This window comes from Podarcis tiliguerta (assembly GCF_965153285.1).
Source record: "Podarcis tiliguerta genome assembly, chromosome: 7".
Lineage (NCBI taxonomy): Eukaryota > Metazoa > Chordata > Lepidosauria > Squamata > Lacertidae > Podarcis > Podarcis tiliguerta.
This window is the reverse complement of record NC_139540.1, coordinates 32,394,751-32,422,132: the sequence shown is the minus strand read 5'-3', so window position 1 is coordinate 32,422,132 and position 27,382 is coordinate 32,394,751. Positions and strand designations below refer to the sequence as shown.

Sequence of the window (27,382 nt, the reverse complement as noted above, 5' to 3'; positions counted from 1 at the left end):
AAACACCACCCCCTTGGAGCTCCAGGTGAGCGGATATTGTCCATCATTACATGTTTATTGATCCTTGTTGTAATAATAGTCCAATACAAACCAATCTGTGATGTCACCTGAACATATCCTTTATATATATTTGGGGAAGGTCAGTAGCTCAGTGGCAGAACATGTGCTTTGCTTGCAGAAGGCCCCAGATTCAATGCCTGGCATCTCCCAACCCTAGAGAGCTGTTCCAGTCAATGCAAACAATTATGAGCTAGATGGACTAATAGTCTGACTATAAGGCAGCTTCCTATGCTCCTGTGTTTGTTCGTATATTCCTTAAACTGATAGGATGAGTGGGAGAGTGAGTGTAGCTCACAGCAAAAGGGCAGTGAAATCTAAGCTATGCCAAGACTACTTAAGGAAAACCATTACCTGTCCACTCAGACCTGCATTTTCAAATAAAGATGATAGTAACTGGCAGGGATAATTATTATTATTATTATTTTGGCTGGAACTTGCTGGAACTCAGTTCCGGCACCTCTCAGGTGGGCACCATTGCCATTCTAAGAGAAAGAGGGAGCTGCTCATGGTCAGTTCTGGCACTTCCTTTTCTAAAAAAATACCACCAGTAACTGGATAATAACTTTGTATGGCAAACCAGGCAAAGAAAGTTAGCAAATCACAGTGCGATATACAAGCTAAACAGAATGCTATGCTGATCAACGTCTTATTTTTAAACAAAGCATGGGGATTTCTCTTTAGCCTCATATGTATGCAAACTTCATTAAGAACATTAGTGCTGTTAACAAACAAACAAACAAACAGTTAGATGATGAGACCCATAGGCGTGGAAATTTATTCACATCCTGCCTCATCGCAGCCAGTATCAGTATTTGGTAGAGCTAAGCACTCTGGAGGGGGAACTCATGGAGTAAGTTCCCCATGAGAACATTTTATTTTGCTGCTCTGTTACTTTAAAAAAAATGCCCCAAAGGAATTATCTCTCTCCTAAACATTTGCTGGGCCATAATAGGGAAACTGGCCCTTAAGGTGTTAACAGGCTGAGCTCTCCCTCATTCCAGAGTGTTTATACCTCCCAGCTGAGGTTGATTGAGGCCAGATGGCTTGAAGGAGGTCAGCTGACCTTAAGGCAGTGTAAGAACCCAGAAGATTGCAAACTAAAAGAAAGTTTTTCTCAGATTTAGGGCTACTAGAAAGGGAAGAGAAATTATAAGTGGACAGGAAAAGCGAGAGAGGAATAGATTAGATTGTTGAGTGACAAGCCCAGTCAGGTTTAAGGCCTGGAGTAAGACCTTGCTTGCATAAAGTAGTTCAATGTGTCGGACACTGCAATCACCAAGGAATGGGTTCTTTTAATAATTAGGGTGTGCGTACTTTAAAACAGCTGTTTTCATGACAATTCATTGCCTAGCTGTTACTGTAAGACTTGTTTCCTGTACAATGGTAGGCAGATCAGAATAAATTGTTTATCTTTTAGCTGCTCCTAGTTCTCTTTCTGCCACCTATATTTATCTGCAGCTTTTGATGACTGTCAAGTGCCTCATGCACACTTCAGGCGTAAAGCCTGTCACATAACATTTCAGTGTGCATTGGCTTACCAAGAATGACCACATTCCTTAACACTGAAGGAACTGAACTCCACTCAGTTTGATTTAGAATAGGAGTGGGGAAACTGTGGTCCTCCAGATGTTGCAAGACTCAAATGCCATTTGCTCTAGCCAGCATGACCAATGGTCAGGGATAATAGTCCAGCAACATTCTGAGGGCTGCATGTTCTCCCCTTGCCCGCTGATTTAAAACCAGTTCAGTAATTGCAATCTTTCTCAGTAAGTGTTCAGAGAGAAAATCTTCTCTTCGGCTGTGCATACCCTGCTGGTGCTGATGCTGCTCACTCGTTTCTTGCTGTGTTTCCCCTGTGGATATACAATTTCTAACACAAAATGGAAGTAAACACTCAGATCAGGGATGGAAACCTGTGGCTCTCTGGATGTTGTTGAACTACAACTCCTGACATCCCTGACCATTGGCTGTGCTGGCTGGGGCAGATGGGAGTTGGGGTCCAACACCACCTTGAAAGGTCACATTCAACCATTTCCCTTCCCAAGGAAACAAGACCTGGATAACAGCAACATGAAACCATTTGCAAGAAAATATCGAGAGGATTGACCCAATCAAAGATGATCTCAGCAAAAAAATAAAATGAAATAAATGTTGTTTTCTTGTGTGGTCTAGTCACATAGTTGATAGCTATCAATGAGAGGTTCATTGAAAGAAAATTGAAATACTTTATTGTCACTTGTACAACTTGTATACAGTGAGATTACACGAGCATCCCCACTCAGCTCTCTTAGTCTTAATTCCTCTCCTTTACTGACACACACACACCAAACCTGAAAGTCCATTGTCCTGTTGTTATCTTTTCATTCAGCAGCCTAACAGCCCATGATAGAAGCTGTTCTTTACCCTGTTGGTGTAATCATGCTTCTATATCTTCTGCCTGAGGGCAGGAGATCAAGAAAGTGCCGGCCAGGGTGTGAATCATCCCTGAGAATTTTCCTCACTCTCCTGAGGCAACGTTCTTCCGCTATTTCATCCAGTGGATTCAAGGGACAGCCCGTAATATCTTGTGCTGTATTTACCACCCTCTGTAGGCACCTTCTATCAGATGATGTCAAACCAGGATACCACACCATGATGCAGTATGAAAGGACACTTTCTATTGTTGACCGGTAGAAGGAGATCATCAAATGTTGATTGACATCGTTCTTACGCAATACTCTGAGGAGATGGAGTCTCTGTTGGGCTTTCTTAACCACCTGAGTTAAGATGTGTGAATATGGCTACAAAAAAGCAGCAGATTTTTGGCATTTGATCAGCTGAATGCGAACCATGCATGTACAAAATCTTAGCTTACATTCTTGGCCAAAGAACTTTGGGGGGTGGGAGGAAATGGGTCTTGTTTTGTAAAACAGCCTAGCATTCCAAGCTGTCTACATTTGGACTCAGAACCAAATAGCCTCACATATTGGTGACATTACTAGAAATTACCCCTTCTGTAGCTACAGGAAACCTGTCAGAGGTAATCTTCCTTGGCTCTTGAGATGCCACATAGGATGGTATGGCACACCTCCCATATAGAATCTTGCTTTGCTCTATTACCAATAGCTAAAATGACATCAGAACACCAAAAGATCCCCACTGGATCACACCAAAAGCCTATCTAATATAGCATCCTGCTCTCACAGTGGCCTATGGGAAGCCTGCAAGCATGACATGAGTGCTACGACTGATACGAGGCTTGCTGAGGGTGAATTAGCCCTGGCTCAGCAAAGGATTTCTTGCATCACTAATATTTTAGAACCGTGAACCAACAGGGACAATAGGAGTGTTTTGCTAGACTTAGTATGCATGGACTGCCTAGAAGCATTTGACAAACCGTAGCAGTCATTGAACAGGAAGGCAGGTCATAGTATAGACTTGCAAAGGAGTTACACAAGTATCCAGATGGGTACACTATATTAAAGTTTAGACTCCCTGGACACAAATATTTCACCACCTGGACAGATGCAAAGTCCCAAGGGAGCTTTAAGAGGCTTGGCAGGACTTATAGGACTCGTGATGATGACACTTCAAATCTCTTGGTCAACAAGTAGCAGGCCAAGTGTCTATCAGCAACAGAAGAGAAACTGTCCAAGAGTAAAAGTTAATTTAGGTTACTACTGAAACATTTTTGAAAGCATCACATAGTCTTAATCAATAGCTATATTGTACTGCAGTGACGTGCACTGAAGCCTTATTCACTCAAGCCCATTCAGATTTCCCCCCCCCTGAACATGTGTCAATCTGCTGTAGGCATCTCTCTTAGCCAGTGCCAGTTCTCGGGTTTGGAGAGCCACTGGGCCAGATGCAGCCACTGTTCCTCTCTTATTTGACACTGTTCATTTGCTTGATTTGTCCCCTAGGCACAAGAGGCACAACCATTATACTCACTATATAGGGCTGTCATACTGTAGCTGGGATTTGTCCCTTGAAAATGGTGTCCAGGCAAAATTTTCAAAAAGAGGGCAAAATGTCTGGGGAAAGCCAAGCGTATGGAGGCCCATATGAGAAGTGTTGATTTTTTTAAGCGATTTTCCTTAAAAAAAAAAAAAAAGGTAAAAAACTTCTCTCTTTTTTGGGAGATTCAACAACTTTGAAATATGGCAACCCTATCACTACATCAATACTGTCCTCTAAGACCAAGCATTCCAATTCCCCCATTTTGGCTCAGAGGCTTCTAGCATTAGCATATATCTTTGGCACTTGAGTTTTTACTTGTGGTTCTTCACCCTTGCTCAGTTGCTAATAAATGGTAATAAATTGCTGTTCCCCTTGACTCACAGTCCCTTGTCCTACACCTCCCACATTTGAGTTTTCATCAACTTTATCATCTTCATCCCTGGGGGATTGTGCTTTGACTGTTCTTTATTATTTAATTTTTGCTTTCTTCTTGGTACTGTCTTGAATCACTTTTATTAAAAAACAACAACAACTCAATACAAATTATTACCAAAGAGGGGGTGGGAGAAACCCTGCTCTGACATCTTTTTGGTTTTAAGCACCAACAATCTGGTTTCATCCCAATTCAAGTGGAGTCCATCGGCTTGTCCCCGAATGTTCCTCCGTGCCTAACAAATCCAAACGCTTTCTCCTGACACCATTGAGACCACAAAGCTGCACCTGTCTAGGTGGCCCTGAGCATGGAACCAGTAATGTTAGCACCACAGTGACTACAACCCATTCTATTTGTTCATCTGAAAGAGGAGCTGTAAATCCAAGCAATTCTACTTCACCCTGCTTCTATGGTTCAGTGGAGGTTCCTGTTTTTCAAAGGCGACAAACATCTTTCCTGATTATATCCTTGAGGTATGAATGCGGAAGTGGGGGGACACCCACAAGTTATCTCAGGAGCATCAAGGAAGTATATCTCAAAGGGCATAGCTGTGAAGATGAGTCATCTTACAGCTACTTCTTTCCGCAGATGAAACTGCTCAACATCACATGGGAAATTGCCCCCAAAGAGTTGGCATTGGTTCCTTTTTCCACCTAGGAGACAGAACTGAGCTATGCTATACTCTGCACAGCCCCCTGGTATGGTATTTCAATTTGTGTGTGTGGCATGGAAGGCTACAATGAACAATCTTGTGTTAAAACCCTGCTTTCGTCCAGATTGAGAAAACAATTGGATCCCTTATGAAACTTTGCCTTGTGAAATATGTTTGTGGAACCTTCCGTGCAGCCTCAAAATTAAGCTAATCTTTTATGCTTTTACTAGTTCCTGCAGCTCTTTGGCTTTCTTTAGAAGTGCACACCTTTTCACACAGCTGGCAAACATACTCCAGCAAGTAAGGCCATTTGTAATTCTCATTAACAAGTCTACTTCTTCTTTTTTTTAAGGCTGCATGAAAAGTGATAATGCCACAGATCTAACAGTCATTAAGAACGTTTTCATACTCCTTTAGGATTAATTTGCACTGACCCAGAATTCTGTATTTGCTTAACACAAGCAGTGGACCACTTTGATGTTATCTCCTTCTATCAACAATAGCATACAGTTCCCTCCTGGGCTAAAACAGCTCTTATTCTTCTGAGAATTAGTTGTATTAATCATTTTGAAGTCCAAGAGTGCACGATCATAAATTGTGCGTATGGACCTTACTTAGCAAATCCCTGGACTCCCATTTATCAACATTTTTTTCCTCCTTCCTGGATATTTAGCTAGTATATAGAGGGTAATTTATTTCTTAGGCAGTGCCTTGTGATATTCTTAATACCTAAGCAAAGCTGGAAAACTTTCTTCAAGAAATAACTCTCCCCCACCCCCCACCCCCAATCCCGGTTGTAAAGACACACAAATATTCTACCTTAGCTATAGTTTGATTCCCTCAAGTGGCCAGAATGGAAAACACAGGCCAAACCTCCAGGAACCGAAGTCTCATTTTTACTTTACAAATATTTGTTGTAAGTTGCATGCTGCTTTCAAATGGAAGCAATAAAAGAAGAAAATATTGCTCCACTGCCTCTGGTAATTGGACATTCATCCCAGATGCTATTGTTAATTTTTTTTTTACTGTACTTACTGCTTTGTCTTTCTTAAAAAGTGCAAATATTGTCAAAGCTCATCTTGCTACATCCTGAGAACTGTTGGCCCTAGTTTAGGGTTGGGTTGATTGAATTCAGTATCACTTCTCATAACAAAATGTCACAAGACAATTTACAGCAAGAATAGAATAATAAAAAAATACTACTAAAAACATAAAATAAAAAATACAGTTTTTGTTGCTGCCCAAATGCCCAGGAAAATAAAAAATTACTTGCTGGGTGCTAAAACAATGACAAAGTTACTGCCAGGTGGGCCTTCCTTGGGAAAGCCTTCAATAGATGGGGAGCTACAGCAGGAAATGTATCTCCTTTAGTCTCCACTCTCCAGACCTTTGTCCACTCTCCAGACCTTTGTCAGTAGTGGGATATTGGGAAGGGTCTCCAACAATGATTACCACAGTTTCAAGTGGGGAAAAGCAGTCCTGAGCCGTATAAGGCTTTAAAGTATGTGGCCACTGTTTTGTATAGGTCTGAGCATCCATTGTTAACTTATTCCGTGGGGTTGTTCCACAACAGATCACCATGATTTTTTTTTAAATGTAATACTACATCTCAGATTTTGATTAAATTTGTTGTACTGGATTGTTTCACATGTCAAAGTCACTGGTGTGAATAAAAAAAACCACATTTGCCTTATAGTTTTCAAGTTATGGGGGAGACGAAAATTGGGGAAATGTTATATACATGCATGATGCATCATAGAATGATTAAATTGGGTCTAATAGACCCATTTTTTTAAAGCAACGTGGACTAAAGTCGCTTGTGGAGCCCCTCCGGGATTCTGGGCCCTGAAACGTGGACATTGTTAGTATCATGGTACATCCACCCTTGCTTGAATCTAGGTATATTATCTCATTTTGTGACCATTTGCTTTGCTAAATGATCTTTAGCTTGCTTACTTGATCCTTACTTACTTCAGGAAGCAGCATTGAAATCAGTAGGCCCTCCTTCTAAGTCATTGTTCTTTAGAATTCAAGCGCCAATGAGGTAACCAGCATCAATATACTGCTTCTCCTCTCCCAGCGTTCCCTGTTGCTCACTGCATCCACATAAGCCCTGCTGTTGGTTTTAGATGGCCACCCATGGCATAGGTGGCAGTCCCCTTGGTCTTCTAAAATTGGAGGGTTTACACACTAGCTTCATTCCATCAGCCTGCATCTTATCTAACATAAAATTCCTACTCTATGCATTTCAAAGAATAGTGAAATCAAGTGAAGATCATCAGAGTGGATTGATTCTAGTTAAATTTCATGCATACCCTCCAACATTTCTCCAATGAAAATAGTGTCGTCCTATTGAATAATAATAATAATAATAATACCCTATATTACTGGGTTGCCCCAGCCACTCTGGGCAGCTTCCATCTATCTATCTATCATCTATATCTATCTATCTATCTATCTATCTATCTATCTATCTATCTATCTATCTATCTATCATCTATCTATATCTATCTATCTATCTATCTATCTATCTATCAATCATCTATCTATCTATCTATCATCTATCTATCTATCATCTATACACATAATAAAACATTAAAAATTATAAAACTTCTCTATACAGGGCTTCCTTCAGATGTCTTCTAAAGGTTGTACAGTCACTTATCTCCTTGTCTCCATACCCTCCAACATTTCTCCACTGCAAATAGGGACGTCCTAAGGAAAAGAAGGACATTCCAGGATCAATTCAGAAACTGGGATGGCTTTTGTAAATTCGGGACTGTTCCTAGAATATAGGGACACTTGGAGGGTCTGTTCATGTAAAGATTGAGTCTTCAGTATACTCCAAGAAACAACTCAGTCTACCAGCCAACTGAACTTGTATTCTTAAATAACTAACAATTTGCAGCCAACCTCACTCTGCCCAATGGTAGGCCTGGCTTTGGGAATGAATCTGCTTTTAATAAAATAAATAATAAAAGGCTTGCCAGGGGGGTAAGTTGATCATCATTTCTTTTTTTAAAAAAACAACAACCCGAATGAAGCTTTACTTCAGGGGAACTGAACTCCAGAAAGAAAGCAAAAGTGGAAGCAAGGAAAACATTTGGAGTGAACAGATGGATAATGTCAGTTGTGTATACTGTTGCAGATTATCTGTGTGACACACTTTCATCAGCTGCTGGGATTTTCCATTTTGTATAGCAAAAGAGCAAACATAACGAGTCCTGATTTGGCTTTCAAGAAGAGTAACGTAAACCAGAGGTAACAGCAGTACTAATTTGCCAGAGTGTACCCACTCCTCTCCCCACCAGCATTTACACCATTATAGTTAAACAGAATATTTTCCTGAATTGGCAGAAAAAAACATTTGTAAACACAGAGACATTACTCAACCTTTCTAGTTTCATTTTGGGATTAACTGGGGTCTGGGCTTTTCAAAGCTCTCACTGTCTTATTGTAAACATGTGGCTTTGGAAGCGTGCACAGCTCAGAACTTATCGGGATACAACTTTCCTTTATAGTAAGATCTTGGACTCTTATAAAGGATAATAGAAACAAAAACAGTTTTTTAAATTAAAAAAAAATACTACAGTCAGCAAAAAACAAACAAAACCCAAGCCATCCCATAGAACCTAGTAGAGGCAGGCAAGTTTAGAATGATCCTACAAAGGTATGAATTGAAAGCTTTATTGTTTATACCTACAGCCTTGAGAATTATTATATTATTACGATTTCAAACAGGGGTCAATGAGGTGGTACCTAGAGACCCACCAGTATTACCTAAGACACCTATAAAAGGTATTGGTAAAGATCCCCTCAGAAATCTGCACTGCATGAGAGCTGGTTTGCTGTTCTTGCACAATTTCTGTTTGTACTGACTCAGCCTCTCCTAAACTGAACACCCCCACCCCTTAAATATGCCCACGTATTATTGTCTAACAGAGCTGGGCACCCGCTCTTCCTTCCATTCTGAATTGAAGAGAGAAGCAAATGGGTTTTCTTTGTGAATAAGAATGGTGGTAGCTGATGTAGTTGGGGGCTGTTAATTCCTTCACCATTATGTGGCCCTGACACTTTTTCTAGATGTGGCAGTCATTCCACTCCAAGGCAGCCATTTTGTGACTGGCACCCACATCAATTTCTCAAAATTCCAAATGTGCCCACCAACTGAAGAAAAAAAAAAGGTTGGTGGTTATTGATTTAAATAGCTATATGTGGAAAAATACAACATCATAGTCTTTCGGGCCTTTCCTAAAAGGTCCTTAGACTGCATATCTGAGTGGGGATAACAGGATTGTGGCCTTTGACCACCCCACTCCTGACCTCTCTGTGTTTACCTGGTCTGAGCAGATGGTTTCCAACAGAGGAAACGATGTTAAGGTTATACAAGTCTTGAATTAAATGCTAAAAATGGCTGGTCAAATATAAATAGCAGTGACAGTGAACAAGAAGGGACAGATGTGAAATAGCTAACCCAGTGAATGCTAACCTTGTACAGTCAACCAAATTCCATGTGTAACCTTCTGCCGTATAGCACTTTAACAAGGTTTCCATGCTCAGTGTGAGCCAGTGTGGTGTAGTGGTTAAGAGCGGTAGTCTCGTAATCTGGGGAACCGGGTTCGCGTCTCCGCTCCTCCACATGCAGCTGCTGGGTGACCTTGGGCCAGTCACACTTCCTTGAAGTCTCTCAGCCCCACTCACCTCACAGAGTGTTTGTTGTGGGGGAGGAAGGGAAAGGAGATTGTTAGCCGCTTTGAGACTCCTTAAAGGGAGTGAAAGGCGGGATATCAAATCCAAACTCTTCTCTTCTTCTTCTTCTTCTTCAGTGAGAGAGTTAAGTCAGGGAGCAGCCACCATTATGGAGAGTTATTCTATATTACACGAGAACAGTTGTAATGATGCCTGTTGTCTCCTTTTTGGTGGCCCTGGACCCTTGGAAACAGGTTGGTGGTGAAGTTATGTTGTGTATGTGTGTTCCTCAAAAATATGTTACACGTTTCCATTTATAGGTTTGGGTTTTTGTTCATTATAAGGGCCTGCAATTTTTGTCCTGACATCCATTTGAATAAGATCATGGTGGAAGAGGAGATACTGTTAGATCCAGGAAGACCCAGCTTAAGAGCAGGTTTGTGTGGCTACAGCTAAGAACCTGGAAGATCTGAATGATTTCAAGTGTGAAACTGCTGATCTAGCAATACAAATCTGTAACTTGTCTCTGAGGTCAATCTATGTATCAGAAGACCAGAAAGTGGCCAATGTAACATCCATGTTTAAAAAGAGATCCCAAGGGGATCCAGGAAATTACAGACCGGTTACTTCGACTTCTGTTCCAGCAAAACTGTTAGAAAGTGTTAAAGATAGAATTACCAAGCATATAGAAGGACAAGCCTTGCTGAAGCAAAACCAGCATGGCTTGCAAGGGCAAGCCCTCACTCACAGACCTTTAGGGTTCCTTGAGAGTGTCACTAAGCATACAGATAGTGATTCAGTTGGACTTTCAAAAAGCTCCCCAAGGGAGCTTCGAAGTTTTGGGATGAGAGGAGAGGTTCTCTTGTGGATAAGTAATTGGCAAGGAAGGTAACTGCTGATTATCTGGCTTTCCAAAACCACTGTCACTGCTGCTTTCTAAGAGACAGGCTGCATGGAAGGTGGGCGCAGTGTGGCCACAGCAGCAGGAGGTTAGATTGGCTCTGCCATTGTACTCTCACCAGACCCTTCCTCCCCCTGCCTCACCTTTCTCCCTCTTGGTAACTGGCAGCGACCCCAGCATTGGGAAACCAGGTAAGCAGCACTGCCTCTGTCCAGCTAACTGCTACTGGCAACTGGAAAAAGAACAGGAAGCAGAGAGAAGGAACAAATGGACAATTCCCCCTGAGAAATCTCTATGTGGGACAAGAAGCTACAGTTAGAACTGGATATGGAACAACTGATTGATTCATATTTGGGAAAGGAGTACGACAAGGCTGTATTTTGTCTCCCTGCTTATTTAACTTATATGCAGAATTCATCATGCGAAAGGCTGGGCTGGATGAATCCCTAGCCAGAATTAAGATTGCTGGAAGAAATATCAACAACCTCAGATATGCAGATGACACAACCTTGATGGCAGAAAGTGAGGAGGAATTAAAAAACCTTTTATTGAGGGTGAAAGAGGAGAGCGCAAAATATGGTCTGAAGCTCAACATCAAAAAAACGAAGATCATGGCCACTGGTCCCATCAACTCCTGGCAAATAGAAGGGGAGGAAATGGAGGCAGTGAGAGATTTTACTTTCTTGGGCTCCATGATCACTGCAGATGGTGACAGCAGCCACGAAATTAAAATGCCTGCTTCTTGGGAGGAAAGCAATGGCAAACCTAGACAGCATTTTAAAAAGTAGAGACATCACCTTGCCAACAAAGGTCCGTATAGTAAAAGCTATGGTTTTCCCAGTAGTGATGTATGGAAGTGAGAGCTGGACTATAAAGAAGGCTGATCGCCGAAGAATTGATGCTTTTGAATTATGGTGCTGGAGGAGACTCTTGAGAGTCCCATGGACTGCAAGAAGATCAAACGCATCCATTCTTAACAAAATCAGCCCTGAGTGCTCACTGGAAGGACAGATCCTGAAGCTGAGGCTCCAATACTTTGGCCACCTCATGAGAAGAGAAGACTCCCTGGAAAAGACCCTGATGTTGGGAAAGATGGAGGGCAAAAGGAGAAGGGGACGACAGAGGACGAGATGGTTAGACAGTGTTCTCGAAGCTACAAACATGAATCTGACCAAACTGCGGGTAGCAGTGGAAGACAGGAGTGCTTGGCGTGCTCTGGTCCATGGGGTCACGAAGAGTCGGACACGACTGAACGACTAAACAACAACAACCCCAATAAAGGGAAGTAGAAATTAAGGGAAATGAAGGGAGGGGAAAAACTTCCAAGGAGCCTAAGTTCTGGAAGAGCATACATTGATAGATACATGTAGGACATTTAAATCCTCAGAAGCACACATGCCAGTGAGGAAAAACAGTTAAGGATGATAACTGACAACAGGTGTACATAATATGAATGGAAAATAAATCTATGTTTTGCTGACAGCATAGGTGATGGGGCCCAGCTAGCTAGCACAGTGGCAGCTGGTTATGAGCAGTGAGCTTTTCAACTCTTAACACTAGAGAAACACGACTTATTTGATGTCTTTATGTAACAAAGGATAAAGCTTTCCTCTTCTTCCCTCTGTAGAAAGTTTACATTTCCCAGAGGCTACATTTGACACAGTGAGACCACTTTGTGTAGTGTTTAAGCAGCAAAGCACAAAAATCTTCCTGCTACAACTCTTTAGGCAAGTTAAAGATTACAAATATTTTCTATGTATTTATATTATTTTTTTAAAAAACTGTTCTTGAGCTCTTGCTGAAATGGGACACTTGTCTAGTCAGATCTCCTTTAGAAATATCTAACTGTAAGAGATTGATATATACCGTATTTTTCGCCCTATAGGACACACCGGCCCATAGGATGCACCTAGGGTTTTTTTTTGGGGGGGGGAAATAATTCCCCCCCCCCCCGCAGCCGCGGCTTCAGCGTGCCCTGCGCTCCGGCAGCAGGCTGCTATCCGCAGCCTAGGGAGCCCTGCGGGAACTCCCATAGGGCTCCCCAGGCTGCGGATATCTGCCCGAAGCGCAGGGCACTCTGCTTCAGCGCGCCACACGCTCTGGGCAGCAGGCTGCTCTCTGCGGGCTCCCCAGGCTTGCGGATATCTGCCTGAAGTGCGGGGCGCTCTGCTTCAGCGCGCCACACGCTCCGGGCAGCAGGCTGCTATCCGCAGCCTAGGGAGCCCTGCGGGAACTCCCGAGCTCCCCAGGCTTGCTGATAGCTTCCTGAAGCCTGGAGAGCGAGAGGGGTCGGTGCGCACCAACCCCTCTTGCTCTCCAAGCTTCAGCAAAAGCCTGCATTTGCCCCATAGGACGCACACAGATTTCCCCTTCATTTTTGGAGGGGGGAAAGTGCGTCCTATAGGGCGAAAAATACGGTACTTGCTATTCAACTGACTACCATGAAAACATGTCAAAAGTACCTTCTGTCTGTACCCTTTGAAATTTGTTCCCAGGGTGGGAAATAAAGTACATATCTAAAGCTCTCATTAACACCATGGTCCTAAAAAAGGTGTGTCATTCCCCCCACCTCCTTTGAATGAGATTTTAGAGAAATAGAGCAATGAAACACCATTTCAAATGAAGTGACATGCCAAGAAATATCAATTTTATATCTCCATCATATCAAGCAGAATCAAAGTGAAACACTCATAAGGTAGCCCAATGTAGCTCAGTAGGTAAAAAGTGTGAGAGACGTTTATTCTTATTTTTAAAGAAGGAATTTTATTTATGATTATCTCCAGACCTTGGGGTCTTGCTGAGTCTCTCCCCCCCCCCCCCCAACGGCTGAACATCTTTGATAACTTTTACTTGAAAAGAAGAGCCCGGGATACCTATAAATCCAGCCTGGAAAAGATTCTGAAAGGTCATCTTTGGATATTGTTTATCATGGTGTTAAATTGACTGTAATGGTCTCGTTACTTCTCTGCCAGGGCCAGCGAAAGTCCCACTGGTCATCCTCCTGTCTCATAAATAATTAGCTAGAGGTTTTAACTGGCCATAACCTTTTGAACAGAGTGGTTAATTTCCCTTCTTTTCTTAACTGCAAAGCAGGAGAGGGGCAAATAAGAAGGCTCAGGGTGAGAAAAACACCCTCAGTCACTGATGACTCTAAAACACTCAGGTCATCTTAAAGCATGAGAAAGAAGCAACCAACTTCTTTGACCATATCTTTTAAAAGTTTTGCACATCATGAAGTATTTTGTAAATTTATAACATGGATTGTTTGTTATTTATAAATTCTTTGATTGGGTGCACAGTCATCTTTCCTTTGCGTATTTTTGCTATTACTTTTCTGGTCAAATTACATGCTGTGAAAAGGCAGGGACGTCCTGCCAAAATCCCTTGCCTTTTGCCAAACATGCTGTGCCAGCCACTTGTGACATTTCCTAACCCTATTTTGGCTCCTTCTTGTGGGAAAGAGTACGTACAATTATTTTATTTACAGCATTTATACCCCGCCATTTAGCCAACAGAAATCATGCATTTGGAATTAATTTTCCAACCCTCAGATTCGCAAATCTGAAAAGATATGGCACAAAAGGAAAAAATAATGGGAGGGGAAAGAGAAATGTAAGCTCAATCGCAGGTTCTTCAAGTTACAGTTCTTATAATGCAGTTATATAGTTCTGTCTATACAGTTTCTGGCTACCTAGAAAAGCAGCAGCTCCTTGCCAATAACAGTGCCAGTTCTAGTGGTCTTGCACATGAGGAAGAACATTTCCCTACCTGGAAGCAGACCAGGTGACAATGTCTAGGTCAGAAGAACAAGGCATTCCTTGCCTACAAATTGGGTGCATTTGCGGAATTCCATTCAGATTGCATTTAAAAACAAACCTACCCAGTTCACACTTTCCAAAACAATAAAAGAACCAAAGCACAAGCATCCTTCAGAATTCGAAAGCCTCTGAATTTTGCAATGCACTTCTCTAGCCTAGTGATGTCTACAAAAATACATATACTGGAGTGAAGTGTGCATAAAAAGACATATCTTAGTAAAACAAACAAACATACAAAATGAATTATATAAGGAGAATTGCTCTGAAAATATTATGCAAAATTGTATTAAAATGTAATAAATTGCTTAAATAGATAGAATACAAGCTAGGTACTTTTGCAAAGTTCTGACTAACCAAACAGATCACATATTATAAATGGAAAGGATGATCTAGAAGATCACATTCATCTGTGCTATACCAGCTGCACTGGCTCCCGGTGGAGTACAGGATCAGGTTTAAGGTGCTGGTTTTAACCTTTAAAGCCCTATACGGCCTAGGACCCTCGTACCTATGGGACCGCCTCTCCTAATATGCTCCACAGAGAACCCTACGGTCTTCAAATAAAAACATCTTGGAGGTTAGGCTGGCCTCAATCAGAGCCAGGGCTTTTTCAGCCGTGGCCCCGATCTGGTGGAACTCTCTGTCACAAGAGACTAATAACAATAACAATAACAATAACAATAACAATAACAATATATTTTTATTTATACCCCACCCTCCCCAGCCAAGGCTGGGCCCTGTGGAACTTGACATCTTTCCGCAGGGCCTGCAAGACAGAGCTGTTCCACCAGGCCTTTGGCCAAGGCACAGTCTGACCCCCTCTCTCTTTCTGTAATCCTCATAGAACTCTAGCCCAATGGTTGCCATTAATTTGACTCTGAATTGATTTTAGAATGCATTTCAATTAATTGATTGTGATTTTATGTAAACTGTGTTATTTTTACTGTTGTTAGCTGCTCTGAGCCCGGCTTCGGCTGGGGAGGGTGGGATATAAATAAAAAAAATATATATTACTATTATTATTATTATTATTATTATTATTATTATGAGGAACATCTCCACAGAGCATATAGATGAGCCAGTGGTTCAGTCTCTATCTGGAGAAACTCTGCTTCCAAAGGTATTCAATGACCCTTGCTTGAGATCACCTGTTCCCAATAAGGGAAGTCCTACCAACCTACCTTCCTACCAACCACTGACTAGGTAGGTCAAGTACCACAGGCACCAATACAGCCCTTGGTGGCAGGGGGCCCTTCTCACTGCCCCCCCCCACCCAGTGGGGATAGCTCATTTTACGGTGACACAGGATAAGGCCTTGTCACATTGCTTCAACCACCACCACTGCATTTTCACCCAATCAGGCCACCCGCAGCACGGAAGACCCACTGGCCCCAGCCAGTGCGGCTCCCTATTACAGTGTGATAACATGTTGGCTCAAAATAGCCAACTTTTTCTCATGTTAGGCACAAATACATAAACCAATGGTTGAAATGTAGAGGAATTCCCAGCATGATGCTAAAGGGAAACATCAGAATGCAGTAAAATTTGATAAAGTGTTGCTCCACTTCTGTACAACCATTATTTAGGCAAACTCTGGAAATAACAATGCAGAGAGGTTAATAAAATACGCTAACAACATATATCTGATCCAAATGTTGGTGGGTAATTGCTATAAGCGATGTCAATATTCCCACAGAGGATCCCTTTATTATTGCCAATAGACTATTTGGACAAAAGTATTTTTCCTGTTGTTGATTTATATATATATATATGGCAAAGTATCAGCAAATGCACTAAAAAAAACGAAGTAGTGGAAGTTTTTGTATTGTAAAGGCTGCAGTAAAATTTAATGCTTCTTAAAATACTAAAAAGGGCATTTTGTATTCAGTATAACTTCTAGGTACCACAATCATTTTGAACTATTGCTTAGGCACCAGTAAGTATTTTTCAATCATCATCATCATCACCATCCAGATTTATGGAGCTATTTGTTGACTTACTGCACAATCCATAAAACCTGGGCAAAGGTAGCACAGAGCTACACAATGTGTGGGCCATACAATACCCAATCCCCAAAATGCCAGGCTTTCCCATAGACAGCTGCATGGGTGCATATTGAGGAACAGTCAACACCATGGAGCATGTGTATGGATCAGGCCCTGTGTGTAGTCATGAAATACTCTTCTTCTGAAGCTTGTAGAACAAATGGGTGCTTCATACTTGAGTGATTCACTTCAATTTATTCTAAGTAATATCAGTGGATCCATTTTACTATTGCTCCCATCTACATTTCAGAACTACTTCGACTATCCTCGTAGGAAATTTTATAACTGTATTTAAAATACATAGTTATTTTTAGCAGGGATGGGGCAGGGGATTCAGTTTGGTTCACGTTTTTATGCAAAACTGCATTAATTCACATTTTCTTTAAGAATAGATGAACTTAAACTCAGCTAGCCTTCAATATCTGCCCTGTGTAATGTAATGTGGTGTGAAATGCACATTTCCAAATCTTTTAGAGAAATTTAGGTTGGTATTCTTCCATTGTTCCGTAATACATTCCCTTAATTCTGGAGTAGGCAGAGCAAGTGATTTGAAGAGAGTATTTGCTGATCAAATCATATTTAGGAAGGAAAATACTGAGAAGTTGAGTCATCTAATTTAAAGCAACTGGAATAAATCAGGTTTCTGGGTTAAGAGGCTTGGGCAATGAAAGCAGACAAATAGGAAGGAAAGTGAAAACAATGCCAGCCATCAGAAAAGACAAGAACTCATAAGCAAACTCTAATTTCCATTATTCAACAATACAAATGAAGTTAAATGAGAGAATAATTTAAAAAGATGCTCTCACATAGTTTCACATGTGGGGTGGGGATAGTTTCACAGAGCTGCCTATATCCATGACAGCAAAGCTATCATTTTGTCTCACTATCAGAACACCAAGTCCGTAGCATTTTACCCATTCCTGCAATTGAGAGTAATTATAATTTCTTACTATGTAATTGTTCTAAATCCTACTAAATTTAGAGGGGAGAAAGCCAGTTGGCCTTCCTTGACCCTGGATTGGGCTCTTGAACCAGGGGAAATTATCAGATATAACTTGTGGCCAAAGCAGAGTAAATATCTATGATTCTATATCAAACCTAAATTATAAAGTTGAGTGGCTAAGAGTATGCCACAATCCCTTGGGTAAGATATTCCAATAATCAGTTGTCATAGCTGCTTACAAAATTGTCCTGCTTCCTAGCGTGAATATTTCTAACTTCTAGTCAGCTTTCCTCAGATGTTATCGGACAGCAACTCCCAACATCCCTGAGGTGAGGGGGAGATTTGTGAAGGGAATTCGCTCCAAAGGAACAAAAGTTCCAAAGGGGTGGCTTCTGTGAATCTGGGATGTCCCGCTCAAAGTGGGACTCTTGGGTGGTATACAACACCTGGCATCTCCAGTTAAAGGAGATGGTAGCAGGTGAAGAGGGAGACCTCTGACTAAGAGCCTAGAGATTTATTGCCAATCAGGGCAGAGAATATTGAGCTAGGTGGACCAATGGTCTAATTCCAACACAAGGCAGCATCATATGATGCCACTCATCACCCAAGGCATCTTCAAGAAGACTTGCAGTGGTATGCAGAATGCCACCTTGTGCTCATGTTGCTCAATTCAGATAACCCTTATTCCACACACAAAAACCAGGCGGAGTCTAGACTGCCCGCAATGCACAAGACAGTTCCTGTGAATTAGCCGTAAGATATCATAAGATATCTGAGATTACTCTGAGAATCTTTAGGATCCAGTTGCAATGGCTTTGGGCGGCCTTTCCTTTACCCTCAATAAACCTCTTATGGAGTATATTTTCAACCAAGCAACTCAGGCTCTTACATTATAAAGTAAGCATTCATCATCAATGATAATCGGAACCATTCTAGTCATTTTTTCTAACTCTTAAACAATATTCTTATTCATGGACTTGGTTTATTTTGTAGTTTTGTCGGCTTCGTCAGCGCCCTTTTATTTAATGCAAGCTGCCAGTTATCTTGCATGATACATCCTTCTTTAGCAAACCTTTATCTCATTGTTTCATATGTTTCCCCCCAAATTTCTACTTCCAGTATTATATATCTCAAAGTACTTCCTTGTCATTTGATTGTATTAGCACTTCATATTTTATTTTAACTATATTGATATTATATTTTTCTGCCATGGGCTAATAAAAAAGTGTCTAAATTGCAAGTGCTGGAAGAAGAGCAGGGCTTGCAGAACTTCTCGAGGCTTGTTTGCAAACTATTTAATTTTATGCATAATTTCATATTTAACCATACCAAGCCCCCTCCAGAGATAGTAGCCTAAACAGCCATCTAAAGTGAAATATTCATGTCTGATGCAGGAAGAAGCTTCTCAAGTGCCTCGTTTATAAGTCCAAATACATGGTCTGTAAGCAAATGATACAGTCATATCATTAAAGGTAAGCTGGTTTAAGTTTGGTCAGTGGTTGGATCAGACACCAATTGGGAGCCCTATCTATGATACTCCATGATGGAAGTAATGTGGCACATAAATGTGGTAAACAGGGGGGAAATGATATTGTCGGAATATCATTTATTATGAAGTTATATTTTGCCATAAGATCTGCAACTTACCACTTTAGACAAACATAAAAGTAAAGGGACCCCTGACCATTAGGTCCAGTCGTGACCGACTCTGGGGTTGCGGCGCTCATCTTGCTTTACTGGCCGAGGGAGCCGGAGTACAGCTTCCGGGTCATTTGGCCAGCATGACTAAGCCGCTTCTGGCAAATCAGAGCAGCGCACGGAAACACCGTTTACCTTCCCGCCAGAGTGGTACCTATTTATCTACTTGACTTTGACGTGCTTTCGAACTGCTAAGTTGGCAGGAGCTGGGACTCAACAACAGGAGCTCACCCAGTCGCGGGAATTCGAACCGCCGACCTTCTGATCGGCAAGCCCTAGGCTCTGTGGTTTATCCCACAGCACCACATATCTGACCTCTTATTTGTTCTATGGTGCTTGTTTGTTCTGCTGACAAAAATAGCCTTAATTAGAACCTTTCATTCTCTGATGTAACCCTATTAAACTATTGACATGTTTGTACCATTGGGAACACCCAACCCTCCTCTCTCCCATGGATCACAAACTACTCAGAAATACCTTATCCGAGTTTATTTCTCTGTTCTCGCATTCCAAATAAAATTCGATATCAAACTTTGCCACATATATCGTTCTTTCTCTAGCACGTAAACAGGTTCATTTTATAACAGAAAACACAGTACTGGAAGATAAGCTGTTGTTACTTATTCTACCAAGCAGTGATGATTTAATGGCTTCCAGAAGCTGCTTGCCAGGTTCCTGGCTGGTGTGTCCCTGCTGCTTAGTGGGAGGGTGAAGAAGAGAGGTGAAGCAGTAGGCTGGTCAGGACCACGAGGGTGTCTAAGCAGAGCCAATTTGGTGCTCCTCGATGCACTTGCACCACACCAAATCCCCCACTGCCTTGCCCCCCCCCTTTTAGTAAGCAGCAGTGACATACCTGCTAAGACGCTAGCAGTGATGTTCTGCCCCACCCTCAACCTTTTCTTTAAAAGCTCTCTCTGATCCTGTGAAAAATAAAAGCTCTCTCTGATCCTGTGAAAAACTAAGAATTGAATTCACCTGCTATTTCTTTTGTTATTGCCATTGAGACATTTTCTTGACTCTTAACTGCAGTTAGACAATTTATCCCTTTTGAACCATCTGCTCTTCTACTTGCCATTAATGTTCCAGACTCTCCCCCCAGCTAAAATATATTAAAATCTTTTTCCTGTTTGTGTTAGAAGTGTCAGATTTTTCTATTTTTTATTTTGTTGATTGTGCTAATATTTAGTTTAGTTTCTTGTTTTTATGTATTTTTTCTACTTCTTTTAATCCCTTTAATTCTTTGTCTGTTTTTAAATAAGACGAAGTACTTAAATAAATAAAATAAATCCTGCACATGATTTTCTCGCCTCTCATCCTGCAGATACATTCCCACCATCTTTCATATTTGCTATGTATCACTTTTTTTATAAGTCATAGCCTGTTGTATTCCGGAGCTGCTTTGCTGCAGTTCTTTCAGCAACTGAAATTTCATTCAATCTAGTCTGTGCTCCCAAATCTTTTGTTCGCACTCCTTTCTGAGCAGTGAGCATCTAGCGAGCTTACTCCCAAACTCTTGCTGACAGGCAGACTCCATGCCTTGTGTCTTGCTCTTGCAGAATTGCTTCTGGTAACAGCTTGCATGAAACATCTGGAAGAATTAAATCAAAGGATGGTAGGATTCCCACTGGAGAACACATGTCAAACAAGAATAAGAGTTTTGTAGAATGAGTGAGATTTTGTCTTGAAAATTAGGAAGTACCCTAGCCAAGTTTAGCACTGAGCTAAGATTAAAAACTGAGATGAAACCTGTTTACACAATTTTGATGCAGTCTTATTCCCACTCCCAAAGAACTAAGAAGAAATGAATAAAATGTGTGTAAAAGACAGAACAGCCTGATCTTTCAGGAAATGTGTGTGTTATCCTGGGAGGCATTTTACTTAACATCAACTAACTAAATATGATCTAATACAATAATATTTAACCACATAAACTAAGCAAAATATAAACACAGAATAAATTTGAATTGGGAATAGAGAATGTCATTGATTTGAAACAATGAATGGCTTTTTAATTTTTATTTATAAGATTGCTTATTAACCACGCACTGACTAAAAAAATAATGGCTGTGTCCCATAAAATCATTAGAACATCATAAAATTACAAAATCATAAAATACAAATGACCAACACTGAATCATATTAATTCTCTAAAATTGTTTGCTGAAACAAAAACATTTTTAGTGAATGGCAAAATATCAGAATTGTAAGTTTCTGCTTGATTTCAACAGGAGCAGTGTTACAAAATACTTGTGCCACTGTGCTAAACGATAACTGTGGGACATTCAGAAGGGCTTCTCCAGATGATTGCTCTGATCTGGATGGTGTACAAGGAACAAGATGGTCCTTCATATAACTTCATCCTAGGGGCTAAATACACTAGCAGTAATACCTTGATATTAGCTCAGTAATATACTAGCAGCCATAGCACAGCTGTCAGCAGCAGTGTTGTATTTTAGTAAGGGGCTGCTCTGGCCAAAAGCTGGGTTGCAATGTTCTTGCAATTTCGAAACCAGTCTCAAGAGTAGCTCCACTAAGAGTGAATTGCAATAGTGCAGTCTGGACATTGACCACAGTAGTACAGGCTTGTTAGCCTATCCCTGTCCAGAAATAGCCATAGCTAGTGTACCAGGTGAAGTTGGAAGAAACCACTCTTAGCCACTGAGAACATCTGCCCCTTCAGTGGCAGTGATGGATCTAAGAATACTCCCAAGCTACATACCAGCTCCTTCATGAAGGGTGCAACCTCTTTTAAAGGTTTCAAGCCAACCAATAGGCATATAATTCCCTATATCTTTATACACCACAACAGAAGTTAGATATTTACACACAGACACACACAATCTCATAAGGAGTCTCTGGGTGCTTTCAGGTGGGGGTTTATTGTGGATGAGTGCTGATCATGCATGCACACTTTTCAAAGCAACCACACGATGCCTCTGGCATCAAACTGCAAGCCCATATCATCCCCTCCCTTAATCCAGATATACCCTTTACATGGAAAATCTGGTGTTAAAATATAAATCTGTTGCCAATGATCTGTTTGTAATATCTGACCTGTTTGCAATTTTAAGATGTATGGAAGCACCAGGATCAGAGCTACTTTTCTGGGAGAAGAGGTGCTGGAACTCACCATGACTGACTCCCTTGTTTTCTTATAATGGCAATGGCGCCCACCTGAGAAGTGCCGGAACTCAGCTCTGGCAAGATCTGGCTGAAAAAAAGCACTGATCAGGATATAAGTATATCCACAGAGGGGTAGGAAGGCTCCAGGGTCTATAAGAAACGTGGGATGAAACCTGGCGCTACACTGAAGGAAAAGTAAGCTGTTGCGGTGCCTTTACTTACATGCTGCCTACACTCATGCCTTAGTATGGAAATCTTTTTAATAGGCAGGATGAAAGTCATTAGGCAAACTCTATTAATGGCATAAACATCCAGATCCCAACAGGAGCAATTAAACCCTAATTCATTTGGCACAGTATCTTGCCTAACTAGTAAAGTTCTCTTGGTGGGAATGAGACAGTTGGAACGCATTACTGGGGGAAATGTGTTTAAATGCAGAAAAGGAGACTCAAGTTAAAAATACTGAGTTTTATTCCAAGTACACTTCTTTTGTGACGAGCTGCCTTATGATAGAAAACTACAATGTGGCTTTTAGAAATAGGAGAAAAATAATATGACTAGCTTACATATTTTAGATATATTGGATTCCCATATGCAGCAATTGATGACATCCTGTGCACCTACATTTTAAAAGGAGGGAAAGGGGCAGAAAACTGGGGCTTGGGCCCCGACTCATGCTCTGTATACTAGGCTGCATTCTAACCATGCAAAACGCTGTCACTCTCTCTCACACAACAATCCCTCCAAGCAAGGTGCGTTATCATAGTTCAATAATACTGTTGCATGCCACTCCAATTTCTAAGCAGTGCGAGATTCCAGGCACTTGCCCAGGGTTCATTTTTCCTATTGGAAATGAAGCATAGTGGAGATTGGGGTGTCTTTAGGATATATTATTTATTTACACATATATACAACTTGGGGACATAGGTGGCACTGTGGGTTAAACCACAGAGCTTAGGGCTTGCCAATCAGAAGGTTACCTTTACCTTGACAACTTGAGCCAACGATGGAGGGGTTCACAGCATCAACACCGCAAGAAGGTCTTGCTACTCCCATAGCCGCAGTCTGATTTCCAGCAGAAATCAGGCCTGTCTCTCTCTCTCCCCCCCCCCCCACTTTTGTGTCAACTTCTAGCTCGTGTATCTCAACTCCGGCCTTTTGTCTTTCTTAACCAACAGACAGACAGTTGCGGAAGGGAGGCCCTCTCATCTCACCTCTGCCGCAGAGCCACTCCCTTTGCTCCCATAGTGACCCGTCTTTAGCAGGCTGATGGCTTGGCTAGTCCAGCAATTGCATCTGTGCTGGATCCAGGAATTAGAAGGGGGCCCAGGCATTCAGCCTCCCCGCCCCCCACAACTCATAACAATACATTCCAGCCAAACTGAAACACTCAAGGTGGTGTAGAGCAGAGAATCCCACTGCTAGTTTAAGCCATTGCTAGAAAGAACAGTCTGAATAGCGATAACCTAGGTGAAGAAGAGCCTGACTGACTGCAGTTTATCCTTGGTAGGGCTCTACTGGATACTGAGATGATGTACAAAAGAGGCAAGGGAGTTGGGTAAGGGATCAGGAAACTGCCTGGGATATTTAGAATGTGACTCAGCTTCTCAGTGATAGATCTGTATGAGGAAGACCTACACTTCCTCCTCATAAATAAACGCACTCTGGGGGAAGAGCTGTTGAAAGTTTTAGAAGGGTCTGGGGACTCCCCACCACCACCTGGTTGCTGGCTGAAATCACAGGATTTCTAATGCTAGAAGAATTGCTAGTCTAGAAAGTGGCTCAGTCTTCGGGGAGGACTTAGGATGCTAACAATTCATTTCTCAAGACTCTGCAACAGGAGCAGAGGCAGGATAACTGAAGGGGAACACTCTGTTGTGAAACAAATGACGAGTAACCCCAAATCCTGTTATGGTAGCAGTTTTAAGCCTCATTTCCAGGTTTTCCTGGGTAAAGGTTCATGTATGTGACCTATTCCTTGGTTGACTCAGGGGTTAAAAATATATTATATGCCAAGGAGTAAAACCAGCATTTACAAATGCACCCAAACAACATCTTCTGATTCCCTGCACGCCACCCTGCAGCAATAATTTGGGGGAGGGAGTATGACTCACCCCAAAGCAATTTGGGGTCCAACACAAGGGAGGGTAAGGTAAAGGACCCCTGGACAGTTAAGTCCAGTCAAAGGCGACTATGGGGTTCTGACGCTCATCTTGCTTTCAGGCCGAGGGAGCCTACATTTGTCCATAGACAGCTTTCTGAGTCATGTGGCCAGCATGACTAAACCGCTTCTGGTGCAACGGAACACCACGACAGAAACCAGAGTGCATGGAAACGTTGTTTACCTTCCCGCCACAGCAGTACCTATTTATCTACTTGCACTGGCATGCTTTGGAACTGCTAGGTTAGAAGGAGCTGGGACAGAGCAATGGGAGCTCACCCCATCATGCGGATTCGAACCACCAACCTTCTGATTGGCAAGCCCAAGAGGGTCAGTGTTTTAGGCCAGAGTGCCACCCATGTCCCACTACAAAGCTTCTGTTTGACTGCCACACACAGTGCTAGATTGTCATAGCCCACCCCTTCGAAAAATGTGCGCTGGCAGCAGAGGCGGTTTTAGGGGAGCACAAAAAGTTTGGTCCTCCTGGGCACGGAGTCTTGGGGGCACCACCAGGAGCACTACAACTATGATTTAGAACAGAGAGTGACCGAATTTTGGTGTTGCACAGGGTGCTGCTGAAATTTGAGACCCCATGGTCTGCTGCTGCTCACAGGAGCAAGGACATTTGTACTAGCCCTGCTGCTAACGTCACCATCTTTGCTGGCTCCATCCCCTCCTCCAGAACTCTGTACAGTCTGAATAGATGTGGAGATTGCATGAAGGTGCCCCTGGAGACATTCTGCCCACCCAGGGTGTGGAAGTCAGGGTGGCGGAATCCCCAGCAGCAGTGATGTAAGCCACACTGGGATAGGGGCTCTGTGTGCAACCCTGCTCCCCAAACAGCATGCTTTGAGCACATGGAGCAAAAGACTGACGGGGACTCTTGTGATGATGCATTTTTAGTGATGACCATAAATAAGGCACAGGGTAGGAGGCAATATTGAAAGTGTGCAAGGTCCAAACCTTGAAAATGAGCCAGTTTACAAAAGCAAGACAACTTGTTTTCTGGTTTCTAGACTCTTTAATGGAGACCAATAAAAGAAATCTACTGTAGCTTCTGACAGCAATTCCATGAGCTTACTCAGAAGCAGTCAAGCAACGCAGCTCCCAGGTCTACCCCATAATCTGTATGTTAACCTAAAAAACGAAACAAAACAGCTGCTCTACACTAAATCTTAACTACAGCATGACTTCATTTTAAACCGATGTAACTTTTAGTCAGTTCTCATTTGAACTGACAGTGAATATCTTTGCCAGAGTAAAGTAACAGAGGAGGAACTATAGACTGTTTTGCTTTTTCCCAGACACACATCTTTCTCTCTTCCCCCCACCCCCCACTTTTAAATGAGCTTTTCAATAGCAGAACAAAAATTAAGCAAAGAGATTTAACAGGCAATGACATGCTGTGGTTTTTTGACAGTACTTTACATCTGGGCTCCCTCTGTTGTGGGTCCATGTGGGATAGTTAGCAGGAGAGGTTTCAGATGCTGTTCAGTTGTAAGTTTTGTTGAACCAGTCACTGAATTGTAGGGGAAGAACTAAGCACTACAGTGGTACCTCGGGTTAAGAACTTAATTCGTTCTGGAGGTCCGTTCTTAACCTGAAACTGTTCTTAACCTGAGGTACCACTTTAGCTAATGGGGCCTCCCACTGCCGCCGCGCGATTTCTGTTCTCATCCTGAAGCAAAGTTCTTAACCCGAGGTACTATTTCTGGGTTAGTGGAGTCTGTAATCTGAAGCGTCTGTAACCTGAAGCATCTGTACCTGAAGTACCACTGTACTGGCTAGAAAGACAAGCTATTGCCCAGACTGAGACACAGTGCTTAATTTCTAAAACAATAGGTGCCGGATCTCAAACCTCCCTGGAGGTCATACTCTCTTCCTCAAACCTCTTAATTCCAGATGAGGTTGATGGTGTGGAAACTCAGAGGAAAATAGAGGTGACATGTTAGAAAGCCCTGTCATGTGGTGGTTCAGCTATCTGTTATTCGCTCACACTCAAGAGACATTCTTTTCCTTAGTATAACTTCACATGTTCTTCTACGATCAAAACCTTGCCTTAAAGCAGGTGTAGGAAGCCTTAGGCCCAGGGGCTGTACATGGCCCTCTAGACTTCTTTAGCTGGCCCTTGAAACCCTTCCCAGGGTACCCTACTCTCCCCAGGTGTCAGGCTTCAGGGAATCCAATCCCTCCCATGGTGGCAGCCAAGAAGCAGGTAAACAAAAAAAGTTCTTACCAAGTAATTTATTCACTATGCACAGAGAGAGATGAAGGAACGCAATCTCCCGAAGATAGTGGCATTGCTCCGATTAAAGTCCCACCCTCTCCACCTCTCCTATTCTACGTCACCTCTGCCTTGGCTAATCTGAGCTTTCTGCCTCTGAGCTTTCTGTTCTACTACTCTCAATGCTCGCCTGGTCTTGGGAGGGATGGGTCAGGAATGCTTTCCAAAGACACTGAGTTTGTCAGCTGTCTCTCCCCTGGTGCTTCTTCTTCCTGCTGTTCTCTCCCAATATTTCCCAGCTTCTCCCCTCTGCAGCCTCTGAACTATGCCCTTCTGCAAACCACTGTTCTAAATCTATACTGTCCTCCTGTTCTCGGGAAGGTTCAGGAAAAGGAGGGGCAGTCCCCACCATTCTTCCTCAGTCCAGCCCCTGACACCAGGGCACACTGACCCTTCTTTGCACTCTCAAATTCTGGCTGGAATGTGTCATTGAATTTTGATACTGCCTGTTGCTTACCTGGAGGGAGGACAGACAGACTTGTGTATGTGAAGAAACTAGCCTATTGCACAAAGGTAAAATTTACATTAGTTGCTCCTCCCACTTTTGTCTCTGGCGCCACCCATCACAGATGTGTGGCCCTTGGAAGGTTGGCTAGAAGGAAATGTGGCCCTCAGGCAGAAAAAGATTTCCCACTC

General features: G+C 42.3%; 1 protein-coding gene across 1 annotated transcript in view; it reads right to left on the bottom strand.

Annotated features, from left to right (window-relative positions):
- Positions 1 to 6,667: 6,667 nt before the first annotated feature.
- Positions 6,668 to 27,382, bottom strand: part of TRPA1 (transient receptor potential cation channel subfamily A member 1) — a gene marked incomplete at its 5' end in the record, with an annotated part of 180,366 nt that continues 159,651 nt past the window's right edge. Inside the window, one exon of the transcript XR_014513869.1 lies at positions 6,668 to 6,744. The remainder of the gene's footprint in view (positions 6,745 to 27,382) is intronic.